Source organism: Capra hircus, chromosome 7 (genome assembly GCF_001704415.2).
Source record: "Capra hircus breed San Clemente chromosome 7, ASM170441v1, whole genome shotgun sequence".
Taxonomy (NCBI): Eukaryota; Metazoa; Chordata; class Mammalia; order Artiodactyla; family Bovidae; genus Capra; species Capra hircus.
Window position 1 is genome coordinate 29,986,871 of NC_030814.1, and position 24,556 is coordinate 30,011,426.

At 40.7% G+C, this 24,556-nt stretch overlaps 1 protein-coding gene across 4 annotated transcripts in view; it reads right to left on the reverse strand.

Moving 5' to 3' along the window:
* ZFYVE16 (zinc finger FYVE-type containing 16) overlaps positions 1 to 16,863 on the reverse strand; it is a 64,705-nt gene extending 47,842 nt beyond the window's left edge. Inside the window, exons 1-2 of one of the 4 annotated variants that reach the window (XM_018050068.1) lie at positions 16,544 to 16,863; positions 13,381 to 13,504 (exon numbers count right to left, since the gene is read on the reverse strand). The gene's annotated coding sequence lies outside the window, so the exon portion shown is untranslated. Of the gene's footprint in view, positions 1 to 13,380; positions 13,505 to 16,263; positions 16,394 to 16,543 lie in introns of those variants that run through there. The other 3 variants (XM_018050067.1, XM_018050066.1, XM_018050069.1) reach the window with 3 other exon arrangements.

Below are 24,556 nucleotides of genomic sequence, written 5' to 3' on the forward strand. Positions count from 1 at the left end.
AAAGTAATGTCTCTGTTTTCAATATGCTATCTAGGTTGGTCATAACTTTTCTTCCAAGGAGTAAGCGTCTTTTAATTTCATGACTGCAGTCACCATCTGCAGTGATTTTGGAGCCCAAAAAAATTAAGTCTGACACTGTTTCTACTGTTTCCCCATCTATTTCCCATGAAGTGATGGGACCAGATGCCATGATCTTCGTTTTCTGAATGTTGAGCTTTAAGCCAACTTTTTCACTCTCCTCTTTCACTTTCACAAAGAGGCTTTTTAGTTCCTCTTCACTTTCTGCCATAAGGGTGGTGTCATCTGCATATCTGAGGTTATTGGTATTTCTCCTGGCAATCTTGATTCCAGCTTCTGTTTCTTCCAGTCCAGCGTTTCTCATGATGTACTCTGCATATAAGTTAAATAAGCAGGGAGACAATAGACAGCCTTGACATACTCCTTTTCCTATTTGGAACCAGTCTGTTGTTCCATGTCCAGTTCTAACTGTTGCTTCCTGACCTGCATACAGATTTCTCAACAGGCAGGTTAGGTGGTTTGGTATTCCCATCTCTTGAAGAATTTTCCACAGTTGATTGTGATCCACACAGTCAAAGGCTTTGGCATAGTCAATAAACCAGAAATAGATGTTTTTCTGGAAATCTCTTGCTTTTTCCATGATCCAGCGGATGTTGGCAATTTGATCTCTGGTTCCTCTGCCTTTTCTAAAACCAGCTAGAACATCAGGGAGTTCACGGTTCATGTATTGCTGAAGCCTGGCTTGGAGAATTTTGAGCATTATTTTACTAGCATGTGAGATGAGTGCAATTGTGCGGTAGTTTGAGCATTCTTTCGCATTGCCTTTCTTTGGAATTGGAATGAAAAGTGACCTTTTCCAGTCCTGTGGCCACTGCTGAGTTTTCCAAATTTGCTGGCATATTAAGTACAAAACCTTTTAGAACTAACACCCAAAAAAGATGTCCTTTTCATTATAGGGGACTGGAATGCAAAAGTAGGAAGTCAAGAAACACCTGGAGTAACAGGCGAATTTGGCTTTGGAATACAGAATGAAGCAGGGTAAAGACTAATAGAGTTTTGCCAAGATAATGCACTGGTCATAGCAAACACCCTCTTCTAACAACACAAGAGAAGACTCTACACATGGACATCACCAGATGGTCAACACCAAAATCAGATTGATTATATTCTTTGCAGCCAAAGATGGAGAAGCTCTACACAGTCTGCAAAAACAAGACCAGGAGCTGACTGTGGCTCAGATCATGAACTCCTTATTACCAAATTCAGACTCAAATTGAAGAAAGTAGGGAAAACCGCTAGACCATTCAGGTATGACCTAAATCGAATCCCTTATGATTATACAGTGGAAGTGAGAAATAGATTTAAGGGCCTAGATCTGATAGATAGAGTGCCTGATGAACTATGGAATGAGGTTCGTGACACTGTACTGGAGACAGGGATCAAGACCATCCCCATGGAAAAGAAATGCAAAAAAGCAAAATGGCTGTCTGGGGAGGCCTTACAAACAGCTGTGAAAAGAGAGGCGAAAAGCAAAGGAGAAAAGGAAAGATGTAAGCATCTGAATGCAGAGTTCCAAAGAACAGCAAGAAGAGATAAGAAAGCCTTCTTCAGCAATCAATGCAAAGAAATAGAGGAAAACAACAGAATGGGAAAGACTAGAGATCTCTTCAAGAAAATTAGAGATATCAAGGGAACATTTCATGCAAAGATGGGCTCGATAAAGGACAGAAATGGTATGGACCTAACAGAAGCAGAAGATATTAAGAAGAGGTGGCAAAGAATACACGGAAGAACGGTACAAAAAAGATCTTCACGACCCAGATAATCATGATGATGTGATCACTAATCTAGAGCCAGACATCTTGGAATGTGAAGTCAAGTGGGCCTTAGTAAGCATCACTACGAACAAAGCTAGTAGAGGTGATGGAATTCCAGTTGAGCTGTTTCACCATCAATAAATGTGAAAAAACCAAACATTATATGCTTCATGTGGAAGACACAGAATCACATACAAAATATTCCTGCCTTCAAAAACAAAAACAGTAACTGACTCCAAATCTAATCAAGCTTTTAGCACTAACTGCATGTTTACAGGAAATTCAAGCATAGAGGGACAAGTTAAACGACATCTTAAGAAAGCAATTAAGACTAAGTGCAGAAGGAGGAACACTTCCAGCAATGTTCCTCAAATAGTTGATAGTGAATGAGTTTTTAAGCTTTCAGCCTGTTACAAACTGTTACTTTTGTAAAACACAATACAAATTTTGCAATAATACACAAACAGAAAGATATATATTATTAAACACATGTGAATGGTGGCCTGGAGTAAGGAAAAGGAGAGGGAAGTGAAAGATAAAAGACAATCAACAATGAGAGCGCTTTACTAGAGCCACTGATGATAGTCACCACAAACTGGGGACACGAGGCTCAAAAAAAATCATAAAGACGGAATTAAAAAGGTTAGACAGAGCTTAATACAGAATCAAAGAGCTGAAGACCTATCTGAAGAAATAACCTCAAACGAAGCCCAGAGAAATAGGGAAGAAGAAAATATGAAAAAGAAGTTAAGAAACATGGATGACAGAATGAGAATGGCGCCCTACAAGGAGACTAGAGAGCATGGAACAAGTATGCTTGTAAAGATAATGCCAGGAGTTCCAGAACTGATTAAAGACACAACAGATGCAGGGAACCCATTACCAAGCAACATAAATACAGTTGATCCTTGAACCACATGGGTCTGAACTGCACAGTTCACTTACATGCAGATTTTTTTTCAATAGTAAATATTGCAACACTGCACAATCAGGGTTGGTGGAATCATGGATATGGAAGAACCATGGGTACGGAGGACTGACTGTAGGTTATGGAAGAATTTTTAACAGCAGAGAAGGTCAGCATCCCTAACCCTCACATGGTTCAACAGACTGCAAAGAGGAATCCACAGTTACTCTATAGTGAAACTTTGAATTCCGAAGACAGAAGAGACAGAAAGAAAGGATCATCTTCAAAGGAACAATTAATTATGCTAGCACAAGGTAAACTTCAGAACAATTCTCAGTAACAATGGTATGGCATCCTAATTCATTTAAGTGTATTACTTCTATTACCATTTTTAAATTGTGGTTATACCATACATATACAAAAGTACATGAAAACACACAGACACCAAAAGAAATAAAAGGAACTTGGAGGAAGAGATAATATAGGAAGAAGAAAACATCAAAGAAACTTACATTTTCAGAAAAAAGGCAATGCAACTATGAAGCAGCAATAGGAAGCCATACATAAGGAATATATGAAGAAAATAGTAATCATGGAAATTGATAGCAGAAATCTAAAAATTCAAGTGAGGATTACAGGCTGTAGTAAAAGCAGTGCTTAGAGGGGTTTTTAATAGTTTTAGTATATATATTAAAAAAGGAGAATGATCTAAAAATCCATATGCTAAGCTTCCATCTTGGAAAATCAGAAAAAGAGCAATTTAAGGCCACAGTAGGCAGCAGAAAAGATAAATTAAATACATTAGAGCAGAAATCAATAAGTTAAAAACAGGAAAACAATAGAGAAATGAAGAAAATCACTGAAAACAAAAACTCTTTACAAAAGTAAAGTTGATAAACTAGGCTAATTTTAAAAAGAGAGAGATACAAATTACCAACATCAGAAATAAAAGAGGGGTCATAACTACTGATATCATGACACTTAAAAATAGAGGAATATTATGAACAACTCTATACCCCCAAACTTGATCATTTCAATGAAATGGACCAATTTCTTAAAAAACACAAACTACCAAAATTCATACAAGGAGAAACAGATAACCTAAAGTCCTACATATATTAATGAAACTGAATTAATAATTAATAATCTTCCACAAAATAAGTCACCAAGTCTAGATAGCTTCACTTGTGAATTTTACCAAACATTTCATGAAGAAATGATACCAATTCTCCAAAGTTTCCTCCAGAAAACTGAAGCAGAGGGAACACTTCCTGAATCATTCTATAAGACCAGCATAACTTGTAACACCAAACCATAAAGACATTACAGGAAAGGAAACTGCAGACCAATGTAGCTTATGAATATAGAAGTAAAAATCTACAACAAGGTATTACCAAACTGAACCCAATAGTGCATAAACTGAATTATACACAACCACCAAATGGGATTTATCCAGGTATACAAGGTGAGCTCAACATCTGAAGATTAATCAATGTAACGTACCACATCAACAGACTAAAGAAGAGTTATCAAACAATCATACTGACTGATGCAAAAGAAAAACCATTTGACAAAACCCAACACTCATGATAAAAACTCTCAGCAAATTATGATTAGAGGGGAACTTCTTCAATTTGGTAAAGAATATCTACAAAATACCTATAGCTCCTTCCATGGACACATCAAAATTTCTATTTATTTTTAAAATATTTATTTATTTATTGTGGCTGTGCCAGGTCTCAGCTGTGCCATGTGGTTATCCTCGATCTCTTGCGGCATGCAGGATCTTTTAGTTGTTGTGGGCAAACTTGGTTGCAGCATGTGGGATCTAGCTCCCTGACCAAGGATCAAACCCAGGCTCCCTGCTTTGGAAATGCAGGGTCTTAGCCACTGGACCACCAAGAAAGTCCCAAGATTACTATTTAAAGAGCAACCACTGATGAGAACTTGCAGAAAAAATCTTCTATAACTTAATGTAAAGAAGGACCCACAACAAGATGGGCAGGAAAGGTGGAGACATGGTATAGTCAAGACACATACCCCTGGGTGGATGAACCATAAACAACATAAACGATTGCAGAGGTTCTGCCCAAGGAATGAAAAGCCTGAGCCTCACAGCAAGTTTCCGAGCCTGGAGGTCCTGCAACAGAGGACAAGCCCTCTAAAACATTAGGCTTTAGGCTTACACTCAGGAGAGCCAGAGGGCTGCGAGAAATAAGAAACTTACGAGTTCACACAAAATCACACATGCTCTGAGATCCAGGGCAGAAGCAGTAATTTGAAAGGAGGTTGTGTCAGACTCACTGCTGATTTCAGGAGGCAACTGGGACTTACCCTGGGGACACAGATGCTGGCACCGGTGATTTTGAGGAGCTCATTCTACCACGTGGACACTTGTGATGATAAGCATCTTTCTGGCTTACTAGCCACAAGATCTGGACCCAAGCAACAGCAGGCCAGCATCAGCTCCAGGACATCCCAGACCTCAAAGCCACCCATGTCAGGAAACAGCCCCACCTACCAGCAGGCCAACACCAGCCTCAGGACCCAGCTTCGCACACTAATGGGCCAGTACTAGTTCTGGGCCAATCAGCTCATAACCCAGCCCTGTCCACGAGTAGCCCAGCATCATGATTGGAACACCCCAGGCCATACAGCCAGCCATGCCAGGACCTGCCCCTCCCACCAGCAGCTGGCAGCCTTCACACTACTTAGAGCTTGGCAACCAAACCAAAGAAGAGGTCAGCCACACCTACCAGGGTGCCCACAGCAACCATCCCACCACAAAGGAAGGGCCCCTGCAATCCACCTAGAGTACCTCTCTAGAGCACATAAGTCTGGGGATGAGAGGGGAGTGGGTGCAGGACACCACAGGACATCTTCTACATCAGGTTTCACTAGTCCAAGATCAGGAAGTGTAACCAACCTACCAAAAACACAGAATTAGACAACAGAGGAGTATGTCCCAAATGAAGGAATAAAAACCCCAGAAGAAGAACCAAGCGGAGATAAGCAACCCACTTGATAAAGAGTTCATGGTAATGATCATGAAAATGCTCCAAGCACTTGGTAAAAGAACAGATGAACAGTGAGAAATTAGTTTCTAGCAAAGAATTAGAAAATATAAAGAACCAAACAGAGTTGAAGAATACAATAACTGAAAGAAAAAAATACACTGGAAGGAATCAGCAGTAGGATGATACTGAAGAACAGATCCGTGAACTGGAAGACAGAGTAGTAGAAATCACTTTAGCTGAACGGGGGAGGGGGATTAAGGAAAAAAAATAAAAAGACAACTTATGAGACCTCTGAGACGACATTAAATGTACTAACTTTACATTATAGGAGTTTTAGGAGAGGAGGAGAGAATGGAGCAGAGAACATATTTGAAGACATAATAGCTGAAAACTTCCCAAACCCTGGGTTTGGTGATGACCAATGACATGAGACATGAAAGAAAAACTGGTAATTGGACCTTATTAAAGTTAAAAATATCTGCTCTGAAAAGGACACTGTTAAGAAAATGAGAAGACCAGCCATAGAGTGGGTGACAACAGTTGCAAAACACATAACTGATAAAGGACTTGTGTCTAAAATCCTCCAAAAACTCTTAAAATTCAATAACTATTGGGTTGGCCAAAAAGTTCATTCGGGTTTTTCCCTAGAATGAGCTTTCTCGCTTACCCAATAGATAATAAACAATCCAATTTAAAAATGGGCAAGAGTTCTGAACAGATATATCTCCAAATAAGAAAGGAAATCAATCCTGAATATTCATTGGAAGGAATGATGCTGAAGCTCCAACGCTTCGGCCACCTGATGCAAAGAGCCAACTCATTGGAAAAGACCCTGTTACTGGGAAAGATTGAGGGCAAGAGGAGAAGGAGGCAACAGAGGATAACATGGGGTGGATGGCATCACTAACTCAATGGACATGAGTATGAGCAAGCTCCGGGAGATGGTGAAAGACAAGGAGGCCTGGCATGCTGCAGTCCATGGGGTCACAAAGAGTCAGACATGACTGAGTGACTGAACAACATATAGCACAGGGAACTCTGCTCAATTCTCTGTAATAACCTAAATGGGAAAAGATTTTTAAAAAGAATGGATACATGTATATGTATAACTGAATCACTCTGCTGTACACCCAAAACAAACACAATTATCAACTGTGTTAATAATTGTACTCCAATATAAAATAAAAGTTAAAAGCCTTCCCTGGAGGCTCAGTGGTAAAGAATCCACCTGCTAGTGCAGGAGACGCACGATGGACCCCTGGTCTGGGAAGATCCACATGTCATGGAGCGACGAAGTTTGCGCCACAACCGTTGAGGGTATGTTCTAGAGCCCAGGAACCACAAATACTGAGCCCACACACCGCACCATTGAAGCCCACGTGCCCTGGGCCCGTACTTTGAAACCAGAGAACCCACTACAATGAGGAGCCCACGCACCACAAAAAAGAGCCCCGCTCATGGTAACTAGAGAAAAGCCTGCCCAGCAATGGACCCGGCACAGCCAAAAAGGAAATAAATATAACTATTTTTTAATTTAAAAAAAGATATAAAAACTGCAAACAAGGATATGATAAAACGCTGAACATCATTTATCTTTAAAGAACTACACATTAAAATAATAAGATATCATTTTGTATCTATCACAATGGCTGAAATTAAAAAAAAAAAACCCTGACAATACCAAACGCCCCAAGGATGCCAAGCAGCAAGAACTTTCACTTAGGAATGTAACATGTACAGTCACTTTGGAAGACACCTAGATGGTCTCTTATAAAACTAAATATTGTCTTACCATATGATCCAGCAACGGTAATACTATTTATCCAACCGATTTAAAGATTTATGTCCACACAAGCACTTAGATGTGAAAGTTTATAGCAATGTTATTCATAACTGCCAAAACATGGAAGCATCCAAGATGTCCTTCAATGAGTGGATAAATAAACCTTGGTACATCCATGCAATGGAATATTATTCAGTGATATGAAGAAATATACAATCAAGCCACAAAAAAAAAGGATGAATTTTAAATGGGTATTGCTAAGTAAAAGCAGCCAGTCTAAAAAACTCTATGTACTACTATAGGTTTCTAATTTTATGATATTCTGGAAAGGGTAAAACTAGAGAGACAGTAAATACATCAGTGAGAACCAGTGCTTTGGACTAGGGGAGGACTGAACAGGTAAAGCAAAGTGGATTTTTTAGAGTGGTGAAATTATTCTGTATAATACTATTATAGTGAATACAAAACATTAAGTGTTTGTTAATACCCATACAACTTTATAATACAAAGAAACAATCTCAATGTATGCAAATTTAAAAAATATTTAGAAGGCTGGAGAACTCAGATGGAACACAGAATTTGGAAAAAAAAAGTGTAAATGCATTATGAATATATAAAACAAACATGCTGAAAAGGATGGAAAAATAAAAGTTCTACCTTCGGAAATGAGTGGAGTCTAAAAGCAACACAAGCATTATACTCTAGTTCAGGGATTTCCAACCTCGGGGATCTAATGCCTCTGTGGTAGAGGTGATATAATAATAATAAAGTACAGAATAAATGTAATGCACTAGAATCATCCTGAAAGCACCCTCCCCATCCCGGTCCATGGAAGACTTGTCTTCCATAAAACTGGTCCCTGGGGCAAACCACCCAGAGGTTGGGAACCGCTGCTCTAGTTGATAAAACTGTTTCTCATGGGGGTATGGGTTAATTCTGAAACCAACATACACATATGCTAGAAATGAAATTAAATAAATGGATGGCTGATGGTGGGAGCAAGGTCTCCCACCGTTAGAAGTTCAGTTCAGTTCAGTTCAGTCATTCAGTCGTGTCCGACTCTTTGCAACCCCATGAATCGCAGCACGCCAGGCCTCCCTGTCCATCACCAACTCCCGGAGTTCACTCAGACTCGCGTTCATCGAGTCAGTGATGCCATCCAGCCATCTCATCCTCAGTCGTCCCCTTCTCCTCCTGCCCCCAGTCCCTCCCAGCATCAAAGTCTTTTCCACTGAGTCAACTCTTCGCATGAGGTGGCCAAAGTACTGGAGTTTCAGCTTTAGCATCATTCCTTCCAAAGAAATCCCAGGGTTGATCTCCTTCAGAATGAACTGGTTGGATCTCCTTGCAGTCCAAGGGACTCTCAAGAGTCTTCTCCAACACCACAGTTCAAAAGCATCAATCCTTCAGTGCTCAGCCTTCTTCACAGTCCAACTCTCACATCCATACATGACTACAGGAAAAAACATAGCCTTGACTAGATGGACCTTAGTCGGCGAAGTAATGCCTCTGCTTTTGAATATGCTATCTAGGTTAGTCATAACTTTTCTTCCAAAGAGTAAGCGTCTTTTAATTTCATGACTGCAGTCACCATCTGCAGTGATTTTGGAGCCCAGAAAAATTAAGTCTGACACTGTTTCTACTGTTTTCCCATCTATTTCCCATGAAGTGATGGGACCAGATGCCATGATCTTCGTTTTCTGAATGTTGAGCTTTAAGCCAACTTTTTCACTCTTCTCTTTCACTTTCATCAAGAGGCATTTTAGATCCTCTTGACTTTCTGCCATAAGAGTGGTGTCATCTGCATATCTGAGGTTATTGATATTTCTCCCAGCAATCTTGATTCCAGCGTCTGTTTCTTCCAGTCCAGCATTTCTCATGATGTACTCTGCATATAAGTTAAATAAGCAGGGTGACAATATACAGCCTTGACATACTCCTTTTCCTATTTGGAACCAGTCTGTTGTTCCATGTTCAGTTCTAACTGTTGCTTCCTGACCTGCATACAGATTTCTCAAGAGGCAGGTTAGGTGGTCTGGTATTCCCATCTCTTGAAGAATTTTCCACAGTTGATTGTGATCCACACAGTCAAAGGCTTTGGCATAGTCAATAAACCAGAAATAGATGTTTTTCTGGAAATCTCTTGCTTTTTCCATGATTCAGCGGATGTTGGCAATTTGATCTCTGGTTCCTCTGCCTTTTCTAAAACCAGCTTGAATATCAGGAAGTTCTCGGTTCACGTATTGCTGAAGCCTGGCTTGGAGAATTTCGAGCATTACTTTACTAGCATGTGAGATGAGTGCAATTGTGCAGTAGTTTGAGCATTCTTTGGCATTGCCTTTCTTTGGGATTGGAATGAAAACTGACCTTTTCCAGTTCTGTGGCCACTGCTGAGTTTTCCAAACTTGCTGGCATATTGAGTGCAGCACTTTCACAGCATCATCTTTCAGGATTTGAAATAGCTCTACTGGAATTCCATCACCTCCACTAGCTTTGTTCATAGTGATGCTTTCTAAGGCCCACTTGACTTCACATTCCAGGATGTCTGGCTCTAGATGAGTGATCACACCATTGTGATTATCTGGGTCGTGAAGATCCTTTTTGTACAGTTCTTCTGTGTATTCTTGCCATCTCTTCTTAAAGGTTATAGATAAGTTAAGGGGAAGAAGCTAGAATACGATCCATATGGTAACAAATTTGAGGTGGAGACATCAGAATAAACTCATGTTCACCTTAATATGGACACAGGTGGTTACACATTTGTAATAATTTTTTACTTGTAATATTTATAGTTATTATAGTAAACCCATTTATCTCTTGCTCCATCAGCTAAAAGGGCCTAAAAGCAAGACAATCCTAGTGGCAACAAACACACTAGTGCCAGTGTGTTTCTTCAACAAAAGGAACCAAGGTTCCTGCAGAAATGGCTGATGCTAAGACTGGGACAGGAAATATACAAGAAGAGCATGGAGTATCTTATAATGCCAGAAAGTAAGGAAATGCACGTGCACATACGTTGCACACAAACAATGAAGGAGGTATGTCAAAATGTGCCTCCCACTCGGTCATTTTCAGGAACTACTAGAAAATGTACTTTGCCAACATGAAGGTAATAGACACCAGGGAAGAAAGACCTGACATCCTCGAAACAAGCTATCCACCACAGGGGAGAGACAAAAGAAATTCACAGATGACCATCAAAGGACACTTCAGGAAGACAGCTGTGCAACAGGTCTAGAGAGCTACCCATCAAGATGGAGGCAGGGTGACAGAGGAGACGCTATAAAGTAAACAGAGTATCTGATACGTGTGAATCTACCAAAAGATTACGTCTTGTCTGAAAGTTTGTTAACATGTTAAAGATAAAAAAAGATATATTAAAAAACCAAGATAATTTTAACTATAGGAAAAACACAAAATTATATAAGAACATATCATTGTAATATACTACCTAGCTCAGCTGTACAAAATATTCACATGGCTAAATGATGTGCTCAGTCGTGTCCAACTCTTTGGGACCCTTTGGATTACAGCCCACTAGGCTCCTCTGTCCATGGGATTTTTCAGGCAAGAATACTAGAGTGGGTTGCCATGCCCTCCTCCAAGGGATCATCCCAATCTGGGGATGGAACCTGCAGCTCCTTGTCTCCTGCACTGCCAGGCAGATTCTTTACCACTGAGCCACCTGGGAAGCCCCTAAAAATTAACATATAATATACGAACATAAAGGAGAGAAGTGCGGTGTTTAAATGTGGAGGTTGGTATAACAAAACTAAACTCCCATCTTCTGTAATAGGAAGTTGGTAAATAGTATCTAAAACTTGTTTGTCTACTTTGTGGGACACGACTGAAGCGACTTAGCAGCAGCAGCAGCAGGATGAAGTAGGGGAGAGAGCGAGCTGTATGAGAAAGCATGTTATTTAAAAACCTAGAGGTGAAAAAAGAATTGAATAATGGCTGACTGTGGGGCTACATTTCTCGATAAAGGTTCTGTGAGATAATTAATCCTTAATGCCCTGAGGTATCCACTTTATGTACTGAATTAACACCTCTCCTATGCATCTAGTGTTACTGCAGTTGACCCTTTAACAGTGGGCTACAGGAGCTGACTCTCCATGAAGTTGTGTGTAACTTACAGTTGGCCCTCCATATCCACAGTTCCTCAGTGTCTGAAATTCCTGTATCCATGTATTCAACCAAGTAGGATCATGTAGTACCATAGTATTTATTTACTACTGAAAAAAAAAAAGGTCCACGAATAAGTGGACCTGCAGTTCAAACTTGAGTTGTTCAAGGGTCAACTGTAGTTATAAATCACCCTTGGCAGAACTGAGAAAACAGTTAGTCAAATTATTTTCTGTTTGTGATTCTGATGAGGAACACTTAGAAAAGTTGCTTCTGCTTTTGCTTTCTGCAGAGTGGGATTTATGGGAGAGGATGAGGGCAGAGGGCTGTTTTTCATTATAAGTCTTGTAGCATTACTTGACTTTTTAAATTATGTACAGGTATCCTTTTGATAAATATTACATTAAAAATAAACACAGCAAAAATAAAGGAACTTTGAATACAAAATGTATTTAAAAAAATAAAGTGCAGAACTGAAAGAAACAACTCTCATTAGAAAAAGCCAGATAATTTTTCTTAAAGAATATAGAATTTATTAAGTAATACTCAATAAAGCGTTTCTACTTACAAAGTATTTCTATCTAAATAACATTGTACTTCTAAGCACCATGTTCTTTAAAGCACCTAAAAGATACAAAAAGAGTAGGATAATTAAATCATAATCTAATAATTTATAAAAGGTATGATGGGTGTGTGCTTAGTTGCTCAATCACGTCCAACTCTTTGCCACTCCATGGACTGTATCTGACCAGGCTCCTCGGTCTGTAGAATTCTCCAGACAAAATACCAGAGTGGGTTGTAATTTCCTTCTCCAGGAGATCTTCCCGACCCAGGGATCGAACCCTGGTCTCCTGCACTGCAGGCAGATTCTTTGCCATTTGAGCCACAAAGGAAGTGTGATACTGAAATCTTTTGACATGAAATGTTATTAAACTGCACATACTTCCCATTTCAATCAAGATTTATTTATTGTGCCAATAATCTACCTTGTAGAGAAGACACAAAACAAATACAAGATATACTGCCTATTCTAAGGAATTTTATTTACATGTGCATAATAACCTGTTGTAACTAGTACCTTTACTCACTTGGTTATTTAAGTACACATAGTTTTACAAACAAGTACTTACACTATTTAGTTTTACAAAAATGATTTTAAAAAATCTCTTCATGAGTGAAACCAAATTTGCAACACCGTGGAAGATTTGTCAGAGAACAAAAAAACAACAGTAAGGAGGCTCCTAAAATGGTTCAAGTGAGAGATGATGAGAGCCTGAACTGAGACAGATTAGACAGAAAGGAAACATATAAAAGTGGCTAAAGAATGGTGACTTTTGGAGAGTGAAAACAAGGGAGAAAGGTAGGATTAGCTAGGTTGCCATCACAAGTGAGTAGGTGGCTGGCAGTGAAGTGAAGTGAAATCGCTCAGTCGTGTCCAACTCTTTGCGACCCCATGGACTGTAGCCCATCAGGCTCCCCCATCCATGGGATTCTCCAGGCAAGAATACTGGAATGGGTTGCCATTGCCTTCTCCAGGGGATCTTTCAGACCCAGGGATCGAGCCCAGGTCTGCCGCATTGCAGGCAGACACTTTAACCTCTGAGCCGTAAGACCAGCTAGGTGGCCGACAGTACCACTGACCATAACGGGCAATACAAAGAGGAGTGGGACTGAGGGAAAACAAGTTTACGTTTGGACTGCTGTTTGAAGTACCTTGAGAATGTCCTGGGGGAGATGTCCAATGGGTAGTTGAATATAAGGATCTGGAATGCAGGAGGGAGGTCTGAGATATAGATTTGGAAATTGGCAGCACATAGCTGTTAACAGATGAAATCACCTAGGAAGAGAATACAGAAGAGGACAGGAGCCTGACATCAGATAACTAAAGGTCACAACTGGTGTTCCTAAAGCCACTCTGAAAGAACTCTGCCCAGAGTTCTATGTACTTCTATAGAAAACTATCCAATATATAATGTTAAAAGACAAAAAAAGAAAAAATCAAATCATAAAACCTCATGCATAGTACAAACTCATTTTTACAAATAAGTTGTAAAAAAAAATAATAATAGTATTAGCAAAGGCACAATGAAAAAAAATACAGAGGAGCAAAGACCAAACTATTAATAATGGTGTCTGAGATTATGTAAGCTTTTCATATCTATATTATATGTCATTATAGTATTTTTTAACAAAAATATACTACTATAAATAGGAAAAAAGTTAATTTTGTTCCTTTCCTTCAAAAAATGATAACATGTATCCTTATAATATAAAAAGATATTACAATCTTTTAGAAAAACACTTGGGACACTGGACCATAAACAGGCAAAAAATATGAACAAACTAGTAAAATTCTGAAAAAAATTCAGTGTACAGTCTGCATTATCAAAGTAACACAAATTAAAATACATACGTTTAGTTGCCTACTAAATCCGAATACAATCTTTCTAATAATAGAAGCACACATGGTTGGTAAGGGTCTGATAACAAGAGCATCACAGACCCTGATGACAAGAAATAAACTGGTATACTCAGTCAGGGGAACAATATGACAATATATACCAAAAGACCTAAGAAAGATTCCTAAGATTTGATCTAATAATTCTCATTTCATAAATTCAAGAAAATAATTCAAAACAACTAAAACTATTTCGCCAGATCATTAATTAAAACAATCTAGACACCAACATTAGAACACAAAAAATTATGTAGACATCAAAAGTGATGTTTGTCAAGATTTTTTAGGTACATACTCTATGACCTAGCAATTCTACTTCTAGAGAAACACTAGTACTATGCTCAAGAATACATTACAAAAAAAAAAAAAAATACATTACAAAGAACTTTCAATGCTGCAGTGTCTGTAATAGTGAAAACTGCAAAGAACCTAACAGCTCATCAATATGAGAACGATTAAATCAGCTTTTTCAAACTGTGGTCTGAGGGCCCCTAAAAACCCCAAATCTTTTGGGGGGATGAGGGCCTTCCTGTCCAAATACTCATCTGTGCAAGGGTGGATTTTCTTAACATGCTTCAGCTTAAATAAGGCAGCACACCAAATGAGATTCTACCTGTCTCCTATAACACCAGATGTTAAAGTGATCTATAAAAAATGTAAAATGAAAAAAAAACTAATACATTAAAAAAAATACTTTAGCTATTTTAAACATTATTTTTAATATATATTTAACTGGTTTATGGTTAATTTTAAATGAATAAATTAAAAATTTTAATTTTCAGTTTCAATTTCTAAAGTAGTATATATACTTCATTAGAAAAACAAAACTCTATTACTCCTCGATAATTTTTAAGTGTAGAAAGGGAACCTGAGACCCACTGGATTAAATAAACTGTGATACTTTCATATCATCTAGCATACGGGATGATAGTTAACAGGGAATTTAGTTTCACCTGTAATATAACTATTTCAAAAGATAGTTGGTTCATGTTATCAGTAGTGCAATCAAAATCATAAAGTTATATTTATGAAGTTTGTTTTAAATATGGGGAAATGCTCAAAATATAATTTTAAGCAAGAAAAGTGGGTAATCCAACTGTATATAAAATATCTTCATTAAGAAAATGCCATGGGGAAGACTCAGGTAAAAAATTAACTATTGTTGATTACCCTTAACTGTGGAATCATAGTTGATTATTCTCCCTTTTCCTTTATTTTACTATTTAAAAAAATTTACACCAAACATGCAGTTTAATATCCGGGGGAGAAAAAAAGGAAAAAAATAAGGTGAAAAATCAGTTCTACTAGATCAAACCACTGAACTTCTGCCAATTCAAAAGACAAGCTCAAAACAATAAATTAAGGAACCTAATTCGATCAACAAGCTGCCTATTTTGTCAAAGAAAAAAATAGTTATCAAATGTGGGGGCTAGAGGGTGCAAGAACACCCTCAGTCTGGAATATAATAATAGGCAATCACAGTAGTACAAATGAAGTTAACAGTTTAAAAGTTAGATTACCTTTTATAATTTTTAAAGATACAAAAGAAAACGTAGACGGAAGGAAAACTGCCGCGTCCTTCGGGTCTAAAACGACGAGAAAAAGAATGCCTGGGTGCGGGAACGGGCTTTGCTAGAGCTCGGGCGGTGATGACAGATCGGTCTGCGGGGGCCAAGTCCTTTCGGCGTAGAGGCTGCCACTCTCTTCCGGGGAGCGGCAGCCCCTCCGGGAGGCGCTGCACCCCAACCCCGGCCGGACAAGCGGCCCGGGGGTACGGGGGGCGCTTCTCCCTCCACCCGCCGCGGCCCCAGGGGGTCGCTCCCCGGGGCAGCGCCGAGCACTCCGGGCGGCCCAGGTGGGTGGGACCCGGCAAACAGTCGCCGTGATTGCCACCCTAGCCTGGTCCGGCCCTCCAGGCTTTACCGAGGGGGCCGCTGGGTTTGAGGGTGCTGAATTCCTAGCCAGTTTCAGGGGACTCGGAAAAGGAATGGCTCCTGGGGCCCCAAGGCTCGGACCCTGGAGGCGCAGGAGGGCCAGACCCAGCGCCCAGCGCAGCGCGACCAGCGGCCACCCCGCCCCCTCCGTGAGGGCAACAGGAGTGAGGAGAAGCCAAGACGCCTGTAAGAGGGAACTCTTACCTCCCCACACCCCTGCGGAGCTCTCGGATGACCTACGGAGACGCCGCGCGGAGGAGTGGAGGGCGACCGCGGCCGGGAGTCCAGGGAGTACTAGACGTCGGCTCAAGGTTTGTTTCCAACCCCTATCCTCCGCGACCCGGGTAAAACAGGAAGCGCAGGCGCAGAAGAGGCTTTCCTCTGACTCGCACGCCCCCTCCTTCGGCGTCCGCGGCCTCCAGTATCGCAAGGCGCCTGCGCGCTGCGATGCAGGGGTCTAAGCCCCGGGCCCCGGGCTTCTTACCGGAAATGCCTGAGGAGGCCCTGGGGTCTCGCGAATGCCGGGATAATCGGCCGTAGGTGGGGAGCCGGTTTCTCACTAGAGGCCTTCGAGCCGGGATCCGGTGGCGACCGGCGTCATTGTCCGGCTTCTTTCGTCCTTCGCTGACCTAGACGCGGCTCCTCCCGCCCCCCACCCCCAGCCTCCTGCGTCCTCCGGCCTGTACTGGACACACCCGCCGGCTGGGCAGCCAACCCGGCCTGCTCCCCCCGCCCCCGGCGCGGCTGTTATCCCGGAAAACCTCACTTTTTTTTTTTTTGCTTCAGACTAGTTTTGCAACCACCCGACCCGCCTCCTGGCAGCAACAGAAATGCTCCTAACCCACTGCCAAGCCTTAAGCCCTCCAGCTGACTGGCCATTCCCAACGGCTCTGTCTTTGCCTCTGAGCTGCTTTAGTTCTGCTTTTCTGACAGTGGCCACGCGAGCAGCTGCCTCTAATGTCTGAAAACAAAAGCTAACTAATCTGGAGAAGTAAACGTCAATCATGTGATGTATATTTGGGTTTCTTTGAGCTTTACTATTTTCACCACCAATTTCCTATAAATTTAAATGAGGGAAGAAAAGACATCTATGTGGGTGCAGAGTATTACAGACTAGGGAAAATAATCCATCGGTGGCCAAAAGGTTTTAAATTTCACAATTCATACTGGTCTTTCAGAAATTTCAAGAGCTTTAGTATCTCAAGAGTATTTCAGTCTGATGTAAATTGGTGGTGAAAGATTTGAGAATCAGGATCCAAATCTACAACCTGGTCGTATAGTTTGTGATGTTCCAAAGCTGCTTCATCTCGATTTTCCTAAACTTTGAAATGAAATTGTGTGGGTTTAGCTCAACAGTGAAACGTATTGATTTCTTAAAATAGTTTAGTGAGCATCTGCTGTGACATAAACTGCTTTAAGTGCTTTGCTTAGATTATCTCATTTAATCTTTAAGAATAATTCTAGGAAGTGCAGTGTGCATTTTCTCTACTGTGTGGATGCTGTTGCTCCCAGATAAATAAAAAGAAGTCACTGCATATTGAAAAGCAGAGACATTACTTTGCCAACAAAGGTCCGTCTAGTCAAGGCTATGGTTTTTCCTGTGGTCATGTATGGATGTGAGAGTTGGACTGTGAAGAAAGCTGAGCGCGGAAGAATTGATGCTTTTGAACTGTGGTGTTGGAGAAGACTCTTGAGAGTCCCTTGGACTGCAAGGAGATCCAACCAGTCCATTCTGAAGGAGATCAGCCCTGGGGTTTCTTTGGAAAGAACGATGCTAAAGCTGAAACTCCAGTACTTTGGCCACCTCATGCAGAGAGTTGACTCACTGGAAAAGACTCTGATGCTGGGAGGGACTGGGGGCAGGAGGAGAAGGGGACAACCGAGGATGAGATGGCTGGATGGCATCACCGACTCGATGGACATGAGTTTGAGTGAACTCCGGGAGTTGGTGATGGACAGGGAGGCCTGGCGTGCTGAGATTCATGGGGTCGCAAAGAGTCGGACACGACTGAGCGACTGAACTGAACTAAACTGAACCCTTATAGAAACAGTCTTATAGCGGAGATGCATGTATACAAGTGCCTATTTGAGACAGAAGTATGTGTATTGCACAATGTGAGGACAAAGGCTAGAAATAGAGAACACTAAGACCTTAAACAGATAAATGGGAAAAGTGTGGACATAAACAGTCAATTCACAAAATAAGAAATGTGTACTGCATATTTTACTAATATTCAAACTCATTAATAATGAGAAGACAAAAGAGACATGTCCTGTGGATCTAATTAGTTTGTTTACTTTGTAAGTAAACTCCATTGGTGAGCATAGAATGAAATGAGCACTCATGCCCTGTTGGGGATATAAATGAGGACAAAGATTTTGTAAAGTTACTTGTCAACTCGTTTCAAGAAATCTTCACATGACCTAATTAAGTAGCTTTCTTTTGGAAATTATAAGGATATGTTTCAGAATACAAAGATTTAGATGACTAACACTAAGGAAAATATATCAATAACTCAAATACCTTTCACATACAGATTGTACTTTGTATCACATTTATTTTGTTATGGGTGTTTCCTCTATAAAGTGCATTTTGCTAGGAGTGGTAAGGACTATAAAGACGGATAATTTATTATTTTTTCCCTGAAGAAGTTCACAATCCATTGTGTTATTCTTTCATTTATTAACATAAACAGCTGAAAGATTGCTGCAATTTAGTAAAATTACAAGAGGTATGTAGATGCTTGGCCAACATTTCTTTGTTGGTTGAATAAATCTACACATCAAATGCAATGCCAGAAAAAATATTAAGGAAGAAGAGTCCTTGGAAAAAGCTGAGTAATAATTACTGAAATATTTTAATGTATTATCTTTCACCTAAAGAGTCTAGTTTAAATGGACTCCGGAAAAGCCATCATCCTAGTTCTAACATATTTGGTTAATTTATTCCTTAGACTAGTCATTCCTTGGATCATCAGCAGTTTTTATTATTTTGAAAGGTAACTAGAATCTTGATTATTTTAAGTGGCTTAAATTTCATTGTAATATGAACTTCCAAAGTTGTTCCCTTTTCATAAGTAAACTAGGTGGAGAAAATACCAGAAAAAATATTAAAATAACTATTATAATTATTCACTTGTTGTATGGCTGGTCTGAGACTAACAGGCATTTTTTTAAACTAGGGATTCATTGCTCCAAATTACAGAATGTGACCTGCAATGGTTAGTTACTGATTAGCATTTAAGTGCTATATTGCCATGCTAAAATACCAGTGTTACAAGGAAAAGAGCTGAAACATCTTTTAAAAAAATTGTCAGCTAGTTAGGGCCAGTTAGATCAGCTATTCAGAACAAGGGAACCAATGAAGAAATAGTTGTCATTTTGGTGACCATGCCAGCTAGTTTTTAAAAATACATAGAAAAAATTTGGAAGAAATTCCACTAAAACATTAACTCTATTTTTGGAAGGTGAAATTATCGATGATTTCTCCCTCTTCTTTCGAGTATTCCATTATTTTCCAAGTTTTTTTTTTTTTAATAATCCAAGAGGAAAAATGGAATCATTCCTTTTAAAAAGAATTGCTGAATTCATAACTGAGCCAACCAATTACTTTCTATTCATTATGCAATCTCTGCATATAATATATTGCATGACTGTGAATCATCAGAGAGAAATATACCCCAAATGACTGATGAGCACTTGTATTTGGATACTGTCTTAGAGGTGATACATGGTACAGTCATGCCCAGAGCTCAAGTCTGATACAGCTTCAACATCATGACACAGGCTTTCCTGTTGAGGGGGTCAGAATTCTTTGCCAAATATTTCTAGTTCTTATGAAGTACCTTCTGGTTCCCTTGTGGTTGAATAGGGCTGGGCGACTTATTCAGGCTGATGAACTGTGTGAAATGACATGTGTCTTCCTAGACTGGATATTTTACTCACCAATGTGTGGTCAAACAGGTGATGGCAAGACTGAATATCGACATTTTAGTAATCAGTGTACTGAAATGGACTGGAATGGGTGCATTTAACTCAGATGACCATTATATCTACTACTGTGGGCAAGGAAATGGAGAAGGAAATGGCAACCCACTCCAGTATTCTTGCCTAGAGAATCCTGTGGACAGAGGAGCCTGCTGGGCTGCTGTCCATAGGGTTGCACAGAGTCAGACACGACTGAAGCGACTTAGCATGCATGCATGCATTTGAGAAGGAAATGGCAACCCACTCCAATGTTCTTGCCTGGAGAATCCCAGGGAGAGAGGAGCCGGGTGGGCTGCCGTCTACGGGGTTGCACAGAGTCGGATGACTGAGGCAACTTAGCAGCAGCAGCAATGGGCAAGAATCACTTAGAAGAAATGGAGTAGCCATCATAGTCAACAAAAGAGTCCAAAATGCAATACTTTGATACAGTCTCAAAAACGATACAATGACCTCTGTTCGTTTCCAAGGCAAACCATTCAAAAGACAGTAATCCAGGCCTATGCCCTGAACAGTAATGCTGAAGAAGCTGAAGTTGAACAGTTCTATGAAGACCTACAAACCTTCTAGAACTAACAAACACCCAAAAAAGATGTGCTTTTCATTAGAGGGGACTGGAATGCAAAAGTAGGAAGTCAAGAAATACCTGGAGTAACAGGCAAATTTGGCCTTGGAGGACAGAATGAAGCAGGGCATAAATAGAGTTTTGCCAAGACAACACACTGGTCATAGCAAATACCCTCCTCCAACAACCCAAGAGACGACTCTACATATGGACATCACCAGATGGTCAATACCAAAATCAGAGTGATTATATTCTTTGCAGCCAAAGATGGAGAAGCTCTATACAGTCAGCAAAAACAAGAGTAGGAGCTGACTGTGGCTCAGATCATGAACCGCTTATTGCCAAATTCAGACTTAACTTGAAGAAAGTAGGGAAAACCACTAGACCATTCAGTGACATAAATCAAATCCCTTACGACTATACAGTGGAAGTGACAAATAGATTCAAGGGATTAGATCTGATAGAGAGCCTGAAGAACTGTGGATGGAGGTTTGTGACATCATAAAGGAGGCAGGGATCAAGACCATTCCCAAGAAAAAGAAATGCCAAAAGGCAAAATGGTTGTCTAGGGAGGCCTTACAAATAGCTGTGAAAAGAAGAGCAGCAAAAGGCAAAGGAGAAAAGGAAAGATATACCCATCTGAATGTGGAGTTCCAAGGAATAGCAAGGAGAGATAAGAAAGCCTTCCTCAGTGATCAATGCAGAGAAATAGAGGAAAACAACAGAATGGGAAAGACTAGAGAGGCGTTCAAGAAAATTAGAGATATCAAGGGAACATTTCATGCAAAGATGGGCACAATAAAGGACAGAGATGGTATGGACCTAACAGAAGCAGAAGATATATAAGAAGAGGTGGCAAGAATACACAGAAGAACTATACAAAAAAGGTCTTCACGACTCAGATAATCACGATGGTGTGATCACTCACCTAGAGCCAGACATCTTGGAATGTGAAGTCAAGTGGGCCTTAGGAAGCATCACTAAGAACAAAGCTAGTGGAAGTGATGGAATTCCAGCTGAGTTATTTCAAATCCTAAAAGATGATGCTGTGAAAGTTTTACACTCAATATGCCAGCAAATTTGGAACACTCAGCAGTGGCCACAGGACTGGAAAATGTCAGTTTTCATTCCAATCCCAAAGAAAGGCAATGCCAAAGAATGCTCAAACTACCACACAATTGCTGTCATCTCACACACTAGCAACGTAATGCTCAAAATTCTCCAAGCCAGTGAACTCATGTCCATTGAGTCGGTGATGCCATCCAACCATCTTATCCTCTGTCGTCCCCTTCTCCTCCTGCCTTCAATCTTTCCCAGCATCAGGGTCTTTTCCAGTGATTCAGTTCTTTGCATCAGGTGGCGAAAGTATTGGAGTTTCAGCATCAGTCCTTCCAATGAACATTCAGGATTGACTTCCTTTAGGATGGACTGGGTGGATCTCCTTGCAGTCCAAGGGACTCTCAGGAGTCTTCTCAAACACCTCAGTTCAAAAGCATCAATTCTTCTGTGCTCCACTTTCTTTATAGTCCAACTGTCACATCCATACATGACTACTGGAAAAACCATAGCCTTGACTAGAGGGACCTTTGTCAGCAAAGCAATGTCTCTGCTCTTTAACATGCTGTCTAGGCTGGACTTAATTTTTCTTCCAAGGAGCAAGTGTCTTTTTATTTCATGGCTGCAGTCACCATCTGCAATGATTTTGGAGCCCAAGAAAATAGTCTGCCACTGTTTCCACTCTTTCTCCATCTATTTGTCATGAAGTGATGGGCCCGGATGTCATGATCTTAGTTTTCTGAATGTTGAGCTTTAAGCCAACTTTTCCACTCTCCTCTTTCACTTTCATCAAGAGGCTCTTTAGTTGTTCTTCACTGTCTGCCATAAGGATGATGTCATCTGCATATCTGAGGTTATTGATATTTCTCCCAGCAATCTTGATTCCAGCTTGTGCTTCCTCCAGCCCAGCATTTCTCATGATGTACTCTGCATATAAGTTAAATAAGCAGGGTGACAATATACAGCCTTGACATACTCTTTTCCTATTTGGAAGCAGTCTGTTGTTCCATGTCCAGTTCTAACTGTTGCTTCAGTTATCTCAAAACAGGCAGGTCAGGTGGTCTGGTATTCCCATCTTTTTCAGAATTCTCCACAGTTTGTTGTGATCCACATAGCCAAAGGCTTTGGCATAGTCAATAAAGCAGAAGTAGATGTTTTTCTGGAACTCTCTTTTTCCATGATCCAGCGGATGTGGGCAATTTGATCTCTGGTTCCCATGCCTTTTCTAAAATCATCTTGAACATCTGGAAGTTCACGGTTCACATATTGTTCTTTGCTGATGTGTGAGATAAGTGCAATTATGTGGTAGATTGAGCATTCTTTGGCATTGCCTTTCTTTGGAATTCATATGAAAACTGACCTTTTCCAGGGGCTCTGGATGTGGGTATTGTATTAGTCCTTTTGGAGGAGGTCACCATTAACCCCACTATAGAGCTGCCAGAACTTACATAGGACTGGGAAATAGACTCTTGAAGGGCACAACAGAACCTTGTACACCAGGACCCAGGAGAAAGGAATAGTGACCCCACAGCAGACTTTCCTGCGGGTGTCCAAAAGTCTCTGGCAAAGGCGTGGGTCGGTGGTGGCCTGCTACAGGTTGGGGGGCATGGACTGTGGCAGTACATGCCTGGGATCTTCTGAGGGAGGTTACCATATATCAGGCTTCCCTGGTGGCTCAGCCGATAAAGCATCTGCCTGCAACACGGGACACCCAGGTTTGATTCCTGGGTCGGGAAGATCCCCTGGAGAAGGAAATGGCAATCCACTCTAGCACTCTTGCCTGGAAAATCCCGTGGACGGAGGAGCCTGATAGGCTATAGTCCGTGGGGTCGCAAAGAGTCACTGAGCGACTTCACTTTCACTTTCACCATTATCTTCATTACCTCCACCATAGTTTGGCCCCAGGTAAACAGCAGGGGTTCTGGAGGCAAGAATACTGAAGTGGTTTGCCATTCCCATGAACAGTATGAAAAGGCAAAATGATAGGATACTGAAAGAGGAACTCCCCAGGTCAGTAGGTGTCCAGTATGCTACAGGTGATCAGTGGAGAAATAACTCCAGAAAGAATGAAGGGATGGAGCCAAAGGAAAAACAACACCCAGTTGTGGATATGACTGGTGATGGAAGCAAGGTCCGATACTGTAAAGAGCAATATTGCATAGGAACCTGGAATGTTAAGTCCATGAGTCAAGGCAAATTGGAAGTGATCAAAGAGGAGATGGCAAGAGTGAACGTCAACACTTTAGGAATCAGCGAACTAAAATGGACTGGAATGGGTGAATTTAACTCAGATGACCATTATATCTACTACTGTGGGCAGGAATCCCTTAGAAAAAATGGAGTAGCCATCATAGTCAACAGAGTCCCAAATGCAGTACCTGGATGCAGTCTCAAAAACGACACAATGATCTCTGTTCATCTCCAAGGCAAACCATTCAGTATCACAGTAATCCAAGTCTATGCCCCGACCAGTAATGCTGAAGAAGCTGAAGTTAAACAGTTCTATGAAGACCTATGAGACCTTCTAGAACTAACACCTAAAAAGGATGTCCTTTTAATTTTAGGGGAATGGAATGCAAAAGTAAGAAATCAAGAAATACCTGGAGTAACAGGCAAATTTGGCCTTGGAGTACAGAATGAAGCAGGGCAAAGGCTAGTAGAGTTCTGCCAAGAGAATGCACTGATCATAACAAACACCCTCTTCCAACAACACAAGAGAAGAGTCTACACATGGACGTCACCAGATGGTCAACACTGAAATCAGATTGATTATATTCTTTGCAGCCACAGATGGAGAAGCTCTATACAGTCAGCAAAAACAAGACAGGGAGCTGACTGTGGCTCAGATCATGAACTCCTTATTGCCGAATTCAGACTTAAATTCAAGAAAGT